The sequence below is a fragment of the Bombina bombina genome, chromosome 2 (assembly GCF_027579735.1).
Source record: "Bombina bombina isolate aBomBom1 chromosome 2, aBomBom1.pri, whole genome shotgun sequence".
NCBI classification, from domain to species: Eukaryota; Metazoa; Chordata; class Amphibia; order Anura; family Bombinatoridae; genus Bombina; species Bombina bombina.
The window spans coordinates 429,800,056-429,809,119 of NC_069500.1; the positions used below are offsets into that span (position 1 = coordinate 429,800,056).

At 38.1% G+C, this 9,064-nt stretch overlaps 1 protein-coding gene across 1 annotated transcript in view; it reads right to left on the reverse strand.

Moving 5' to 3' along the window:
- The window catches only part of SPECC1L (sperm antigen with calponin homology and coiled-coil domains 1 like), a 215,214-nt gene extending 210,230 nt beyond the window's left edge, over positions 1–4,984 (reverse strand). Inside the window, exon 1 of the mRNA XM_053701992.1 lies at positions 4,895–4,984. The gene's annotated coding sequence lies outside the window, so the exon portion shown is untranslated. The remainder of the gene's footprint in view (positions 1–4,894) is intronic.
- Between the last annotated feature and the right edge of the window lie 4,080 nt (positions 4,985–9,064).

Sequence of the window (9,064 nt, forward strand, 5' to 3'; positions counted from 1 at the left end):
TCAAAACACTTGCCCAGGTGCTCACATTCAAGATTGTTAAATGATAGAATTCCATATATCAGAAAGGCACCCGGGGACTTAAAGGGACTGTAAAGTCATAATTCGACTTTCATGATTTATACAGAGCATACAATTTACAACAACTTTCCAATTTACTTCTATAATTTAATTTGCTTCCTTCTCTTGTTATCCTTTGCTGAAAGGTTTATCTAGGTAAACTCAGGAGCAGCAAAGAACCTAGGTTCTAGCTGCTCATTGGTGGTTGCATATATACACCGATTGTCATTGGCTCACCCATGTGTTCACTTAGAAAACAGTAGTACATTGCTGCTTCTTCAACAAATGATACCAAAACAATTAAAGGGACACTGAACCAATTTTTTTTGTGTGTGTGTGTGTGTGTGTTTCAGATAGATCATGTAAATTTAAGCAACTTTCTAATTTACTCCTATTATCAAATTTTCTTCGTTCTCTTGCTATCTTTATTTGAAAAAGAAGGCATCTATGCTTTTTTTTTTGGTTCAGACCTCTGGACAGCACTTTTTATTGGTGGGTGAATTTATCCACCAATCAGCAAGAACAACTCAGGTTGATCACCAAAAATGGTCCGGCATCTAAACTTACATTCTTGCATTTCAAATAAAGATACCAAGAGAATGAAGAAAATTTGATAATAGGAGTAAATTAGAAAGTTGCTTAAAATTTCATGCTCTATCTGAATCACAAAAGAAAAAAAATGTGGGTTCAGTGTCCCTTTAAGCAAGCTTGATAATAAAAGTAAACTGGAAAGTTGTTTAAATTTATGTTCTATCCAAATCATGAAAGGAAAAAAAAAATTAGGTTTCATGTCCCTTTAATTTATATCATAAATCTTTATTAAAAATAGTCGTCACATAGCAAGGGTCTGGTCGACTTTTCGGTCCTTCTTCTGGACCTTTACCTTTTTTCAAGACCATCAATGTTTCAACTTATAATATACATCCTATGCGAAATCGCACTAAGTTTGATGGTCTTGAAAAAGGTCCAGATGAGGGACCCAAATGTTGACCAGACCCTTTTTATGTTATGACTTTTTTTTTATAAAAGTTTGAAGATTTGTGATATAAATCCTGATACAAGGAGTTTATAGTCTATATATATATATATATATATATATATATAGAGAGAGAGTTTATATTCTATAAATATATATATATATATATATATATATATATATATATATATATCCTTTGTATTCTTAAATTGTTGTACATACATATTAACACAAGCATATTTGCCTGGTTCTAAAAATGTGTGGATGGCTGCTGAACAAGCTTGACAGCCATAAATAATACTGGAATGAAATGCATGCATGAGAAGTAGAGCAAAGGATGATCAGCTGTAGCAAGTGACTGGCAGCTACTAAATACAGCTGCTCCAAGCACTGTGCTCTCCCACTTCCTGTGGAGCTAACTCCAGTTACAAGAACATTCCTTTTAGACGAGCATCTTGTTTAGGCTCTTGGGGCTCCAGTGAAAGGAATGTTTGTGCTGGGAGTAGAGGCCAAGAAATCACACTGACTGTTAGGTCCTGTTTTACTGTAATCTTATTATTGAATATACTCACGGACCAATAAGTAAACCATAGCCCACCATTACAATTGGTGAATAATCTACCAATGATATAAAGATCTGGCATTAATAGCAACAAGATACATGCTCAAATTTTATACAATCAGAAACATCATAAATCTCACAGTCTTCGCTATAAGAAACTGTTGTTTTTTGCCAGCAATATCTGCCATTAGAAACAATCAGTAACACTAAGGGTGTGTTACTACTAGGGGGCGCACAGGACCTTATATGATTATTATGTAAATAGGCTAAGAGAGAAGAGAACAAGATATTACATATAATAACTATAATAAAATATACTATACGGAATAATGTAAACAAAAGTGAAACAATTCTTATAAATATGGGACTATGAGAAACATAGGATACAACACAAATAATAACAAATACAGTAATAAGAAATTCCTGAAAGGTTCTTATCTGGAAATGCTGTCTTCTTCTGCAATGTTATATAGATGGTAAATGTCCCAATTGGGGTGGGAATAGTCCCAAATGATGAATGTGATCAAATACCAGGATGATCAATGATCAGGAACACAGATGATGACTGGAGTCAGCTGCTTTGTCAGGGAAATCAGGATCTAAGAGCAAGTTTTCTCTGTGAAAAAAATCACAAAAAGACAAAGGCGCCTCCTAGTGTAATACAGTTGGTGAAAGAGATTTGATAGGTAATCAAAAAGGTACTCACAAGTGGAGCAGCACCCAATTGTGCTAAATCAAACAGACTGGGATCTCACAGTGTCCCAGCTCACTGACACTGCAAGGAAACTGGTTTCTCCAATGTCTTGCCGGACTGACAGAGCTCAGACTCTCACAAAGAGGTTTACATAAAACCAAATTTTATTAATAAAATAAAAATCTCAGTGTCTCATGACACTAGATATTAAAAGAACAAGCAACGCGTTTCTCAGACTGCTGTCTGTTTTCATCTGCCATTGTTGCATTTGCTGCACAGCCAGAACTTTTCAGAAGTTAGAACAAAACACTCAGAAATGGTCATATTGCCACAGCCTGTGAACCCTTGCTCAGGATAAGTTCAACAAGCAGAGCAAGAGTAAACTAAGGAACAATCTAATGTAATAATAAAAAGGTCCTAAATTATTAAAGCATTAATATTATTATTATTGCAAGACTACTCATTGCTATTTGCTTGACTGCTACTATGGAGCAGCATGCAGACCCAGCAGCAATCCTGGTCTAGTTCACCTCAAGAGCGACACAGGAGAGCATCTAATTATATCATTTTCTATTACTATATAACATATCTTTAAAGGGACACTGAACCCAATTTTTTTTTTCGTGATTCAGATAGAGCATTAAATTTTAAGCAGCTTTCTAATATACTCCTATTATCATTTTTTCTTCATTCTCTTGCTATCTTTATTTGAAAAAGAAGGCATCTAAGCTATTTTTGGTTCAGACCCTGGACCGCACTTGTTTATTGGTCGGTTAAATGAATCCGCCAATCAGCAAGAACAACCCAGGTTTTTCACCAAAAATGGGCCGGCATCTAAACTTACATTCTTGCTTTTCAAATAAAGATACCAAGAGAATGACTAAAATTTGATAATAGGAGTAAATTAGAAATTTGCTGAAAATTGCATGCTCTATTTGAATCACACCAAAAAAATGTGGGTTCAGTCTCCCTTTAAGCAATTTTCAAGATCCCATAAGAAGAAGATGTTGATCTGTATATGGATACTGGGCATTGGTGCTATAATGTAACATTCATCTTGCAGCTGTAACAGGAAGGCCAGACAAATATTTGGCTCTTGGACCCCTCCCACGCTAATTAACTGTCTGGAGTTTAAGCTAAAGCAAGTCCTGGCTCCGAGATGGAATGCAAATATTATGCAAATACTACTTTATGGTTTCTTCCAAAAACACCTCCAAGGAAGAGACTCTGAAAGTTGATATCTAGATTCCTTGGGGCAGACAAAGGCGTTGAATGTGTGCCTGCTATTCAGGAACACTTTATCATCACTGTCTCAAGAACAACACTATATAAAATATTAATGAAAAATAACTTGATTACATGCCCAGCTAGATTATTGCAATGCTCAGTCTTTCTCTGCACAGATAAAGTGCTTTAGGATTGAATAGATATAAAATAATATTCACAAGGTAAAGATTAACTTCATTACAAAAACATCAAAGGTTTTCACACTTTTTGCAATATTAACCCCAACTTCATCCAACTGATGTGAATGTTTACAATATATGGTGAAGGAGGGAGTACATTCCAAAAAAAATAAAAAAACATTCCAAATATTTTAAAGAAATATATTTTAATGAAAGACTCCTCCCATAGCTCAAAAAGTTGTTTTCATTCATACACACACATTACATGGTTGTCAAGTGTATAAAACTTTGAAGCCTGACAGCGTTTTTACATAGATTTGGGGGGTTAAATCATTAAAATCACAGTGTAGAATAATTTGAAATGATATATAAAGCAGGTAGACTAAGCATCAGTATTTGGGTAGGGTAAAATATTTTATTATATTGTATTTGTAGAGGTAAAAGGGCATGCTGCATTCATACTAGAAATATGTTAATCACTGATGTAAGGTCAGCTATGGTAAGTAGGTTTTTAGTCAGAAATGCAATATGACTGACAATACCTCAAAATTAAGATTGTTTCTTACTAATAACCACTAAAACCTATAGCATATAATGTATCATGTAACCTAATTTCGCACAAGCCATATTCTTTGTGCTATATGATGTAAAAACATGCCCACGATCATATGCAGATGTTAAACAAATTCTTATTTATAACTAATAGATTGACATTTATAGTTTTCAAAATATGTACAAACATTTATATTGGAACATATGTTTATATGAATAGACATATTATAAGATATCAAATTACGCTTGTTTAAAATAAAATCTACATTAAACTCACCATATGCTACGTAAACATAGTCTACATCTCAAAGCAGTAACTGTGTATATAGTAGTTCATGTTGTACTGACATTTTATCCAAGTACACAAATATACTCACACTATACATATGATATACAGTGACAGACTATACAATCATACGCATTTATATATACACACACACACATGTGTGTTTCTAATATCTCAAAACGAATTTGTGCATAAACGTAGAGATGACATATGACAGTAAATACGGACACACATGAATACAAACGCACACATAACATAATTATATACTGGAACCGAGATTTATAAAAAAAATAACAAACTACAACTTTCGTAAAATATACGATAACGTCTATTTACATATAAACACACAATGCCTTCCTACCGTGAAGCGACTTCGGTTCTCTATTTGATGAGACCCTCAGGCTACTTCCGGTTCCGGACAGGCAGCTCTAGTCAGACAACACACAACAGCGAAACCCTCACTTGGCAGGCGCCTCGCAAACTCCTCCCCATGTGTAGCTTCGCCCCTCCCACAACATTTTGGTGTTATTGTGCGCAGGCGCATACCGCCTGCCTTATGATATGAAGTATGATGATGAGCGAGTACGTGGATATGGAATATCACATCTAAACGGTGACATTGTACATAGTTATCTATCTGCATTGCCATATGAGTTGTAAGAGCGCAGCTGTAGATTGCACTTCGTTGATTGCAAGTAAAATAAAAAGTGATGTCAGGAGCTGACAAAATGTCACAGTGTGATGGTAAATATCAATGCTGTAGCATTTGCGGATCTATGAAAGCCGACTTACAGTGGGTTGCTAGATTTGTCACCTTTCTAGGAAAAACAAATTCCTGCCGTGTTGGACCCACCAGAGGTTGGCTGATGTGAACTGTGAAGCGATGCTTAGGAAGATGCTGACAGATCAATGGGCCGAAATAACTGTGCAAATGCTACATCATATTCAATATGTAGTACACAAATTGGGTGATACAAGACAGTCACATTGAATATGAGTATTTTAGTTTGTTTTGTTTTCGTTACAGCAGTGACATTTGTCAAGAACTAGAAAATACGCAACTGGGAAAATGTCGGCATATATAGCAACCAATTGGCATTTTAATTTTATGACAAGACAGGAGGCTCCTATTTTGCTTTACTTACTAAACTCCAGCAGTAAAACAAGTACAGAAAAAAAGTAAGATAGTATATCTGGACAACCAATCAGATCACAGTACACAGTAGTAAAGCCAGGCTCTGGACAATCCACTTCCTCTTTCTTTACTGCTCCAGCAGCAAGGTGATGTAAATTTGTCTCAGATTGATTTTATCTACAGCATTGCATTTATCTTCTCTAAGATACTTTATCTAATTTCCCACCACTCATTCATTGAGAGTGGATCCCTTTTCTCTTAATCCTTTTTTCTTATACTTCGATTTTTTCTTATTCCTACCTTTATATCTATTATGTTTCCAAACATTTTTTCTGTATCAGTTGTCTAACGGCTTATCCGTTTCGCATACCGCTTGTATTGTGTAATATATATTTATAATCATTGGTGGCGTAGTGGAACATTTATACTTTACCTAAGTAGATTGCTAAATATTATCCTCACAAGATCGCTGTCCGGGTGCCCTTTTTACCGCCTCGCGGTACCCCGGCGGCCATCTTGGTAGAGGATCCTGTCTACTAGCTGACGCTACGCACGCAACGTCACACTACATGACCGCGGCCATCTTGGATTGACCAAATAAGACACCCACGGTCATCTGAATGGTCCCCTTCACCACATATAGTACAATTTCTACAAGCATGGTTAATAAAGCCTCTTCTTATCCCCACTATGAATAAATTAAGGGCGGAATTCCCTCGACCCGTCCTTCTGCATAGGGAATCTTCCACCCCTGATTTCGATTCCACCATGGTAACCTTCCTTACCAGGGGTGGGAAAGACCCTAGAAGGGGCCTAGACAAACCCCTTAGGTCTGCCCAAGACAAATTATTGGACATGGCGGGTCCCATTACACAAATATTACAGCTCGCTGACCAAGCAATGGTTACCTCACAACCCCTAGACCCTCAGCAGGTCAGAGAATGGGCCCAATGAACAATTTGCTTATTAGGCAACGAGACGAAGGGCAGCACTATCCAGGCTAGACCCCAAACTTGCCGATAATGCTAAAACAGCCAAAGGCTTACTTTTTGGTGAATTTTTTATATGAGACTTGAATAGATTTGTCTCTACCTTTATCTCCTTGGACAGGGCTCAGTCCAATGTATGCTGAATGCTTTATAACAGAGGGGTTTTTGCCAGGGCTGGTCGATTCAGGGGTCGTTCGCCTAGCCGAGCAGCATTCAGAGGCTCCTTTCGTCAACAATATGCCCTGCAAATCAGACCCTTGTTCCCTACCAGAGATCATCAACAAACCCCTCCAGTTACCACTAACCAAGGTGAGTCCTTTGTTCCTACATGCTTCCCCAGTAGAGTTAGCAGGTAGACTTGCTCACTATTTCACAACGTGGAAGACTTTAACCTCAGACTAGTGGGTTTTGCATACAGTTTTAGGATTCCACATAGAATTCTTCCAACTTCCATCGCAACCCCTTCCACCCAACCCAATCCCTTTCCCGTTCTCTATGCACAAACTTTTAAACATAGATATGCAACAACTTCTCTAAAAAGGAGCTATAGAGCGAGCCTCAACACAAGGTTTCCTCAGCAATATGTTCCGAGTCAAAAAGAAAGACGGAGGCTTTCGCCCCATCATCAATCTGAGAGCATTGAACCTATTTCTAGTCTACCGACATGTCAAAATGTAGGGCATACACCTTCTCAGGGACACCCTGCAAGGGCAGGATTGGATGGTTCGCCTAGACTTAAAAGATGCCTACTTAACGGTTCCTATGCATCATGCATTCCGCCATTATCTCCAGTTCCTATGGAACGGGGATCTCTGGCAATTTACGTGCCTCCCCTTCGGCCTCAGCTTAGCACCTTGGTGTTTCACCAAGGTTATGAGACCGGTTGCAGCCTTCCTTCGGAGCAGGGGCGTCAGACTCATCTTATATTTAGACAACATCCTCATTTTAGCACAAGACAGACACTTGCTCCTCAGACATCTAGAGTTCACAATGAACATCTTGCACCACCTAGGTTTTGTAATCAACCACGACAAATCTCTCCTCTTACCTGCCCAAACTCTAGAGTTTCTAGGATTCACTGATGCCAATACCTTTCCCGTTCTCTATGCACAAACTTTTAAACATAGATATGCAACAATTTCTCTAAAAAGGAGCTATAGAGCGAGCCTCAACACAAGGTTTCCTCAGCAATATGTTCCGAGTCAAAAAGAAAGACGGAGGCTTTCGCCCCATCATCAATCTGAGAGCATTGAACCTATTTCTAGTCTACCAACATGTCAAAATGTAGGGCATACACCTTCTCAGGGACACCCTGCAAGGGCAGGATTGGATGCTTCGCCTAGACTTAAAAGATGCCTACGTAATGGTTCCTATGCATCATGCATTCCGCCATTATCTCCAGTTCCTATGGAACGGGGATCTCTGGCAATTTACGTGCCTCCCCTTCGGCCTTAGCTTAGCACCTTGGTGTTTCACCAAGGTTATGAGACCGGTTGCAGCCTTCCTTCGGAGCAGGGGCATCAGACTCATCTTATATTTAGACAACATCTTCATTTTAGCACAAGACAGACACTTGCTCCTCAGACATCTAGAGTTCACAATGAACATCTTGCACCACCTAGGTTTTGTAATCAACCATGACAAATCTCTCCTCTTACCTGCCCAAACTCTAGAGTTTCTAGGATTCACTGATGCCAATACCTTTGCCGTTCTCTATGCACAAACTTTTAAACATAGATATGCAACAACTTCTCTAAAAAGGAGCTATAGAGCGAGCCTCAACACAAGGTTTCCTCAACAATATGTTTCGAGTCAAAAAGAAAGACGGAGGCTTTCGCCCCATCATCAATCTGAGAGCATTGAACCTATTTCTAGTCTACCGACATGTCAAAATGTAGTTGAAGAGTAGGAATTGGGGGAAGTGGGACTTGAAGGGGTTAATTAGCACTCATTCCATTAAATTTTGTATCGGTTGTTGAAACATATTCAACTAATAGTTGAAGTGATAGATTAACTAAAACTTAATATTTATTGAACCACTATTAAAATGTAATTAATATTACAACTGGGAAAAATCCCCATATACCTCTATAGTTCACCACACATACAGAAACAAATTACCATCTGCAATGTACCGAGAAAATGAGCGTAGCTCCAGCCACCTCCTGTATTCCTGGCCAGTAACAGGATACTCTGGCTTCAGGTGACAGGGATGGCTTGATTACCACGTTCTAATCTCTTTCAGACAAACTCCTTATTGTGTGGATTAACGATATAAGAGTTAAAATCAAAAACACATTCACACTAGCATACTAAACACACAAACGCGTTTTGGCCGAGTAGCGGCCTTTCTCAATGTGTATAATCAACTGACAAGACGAGTGTTACACTGATGATTCCTTAAATA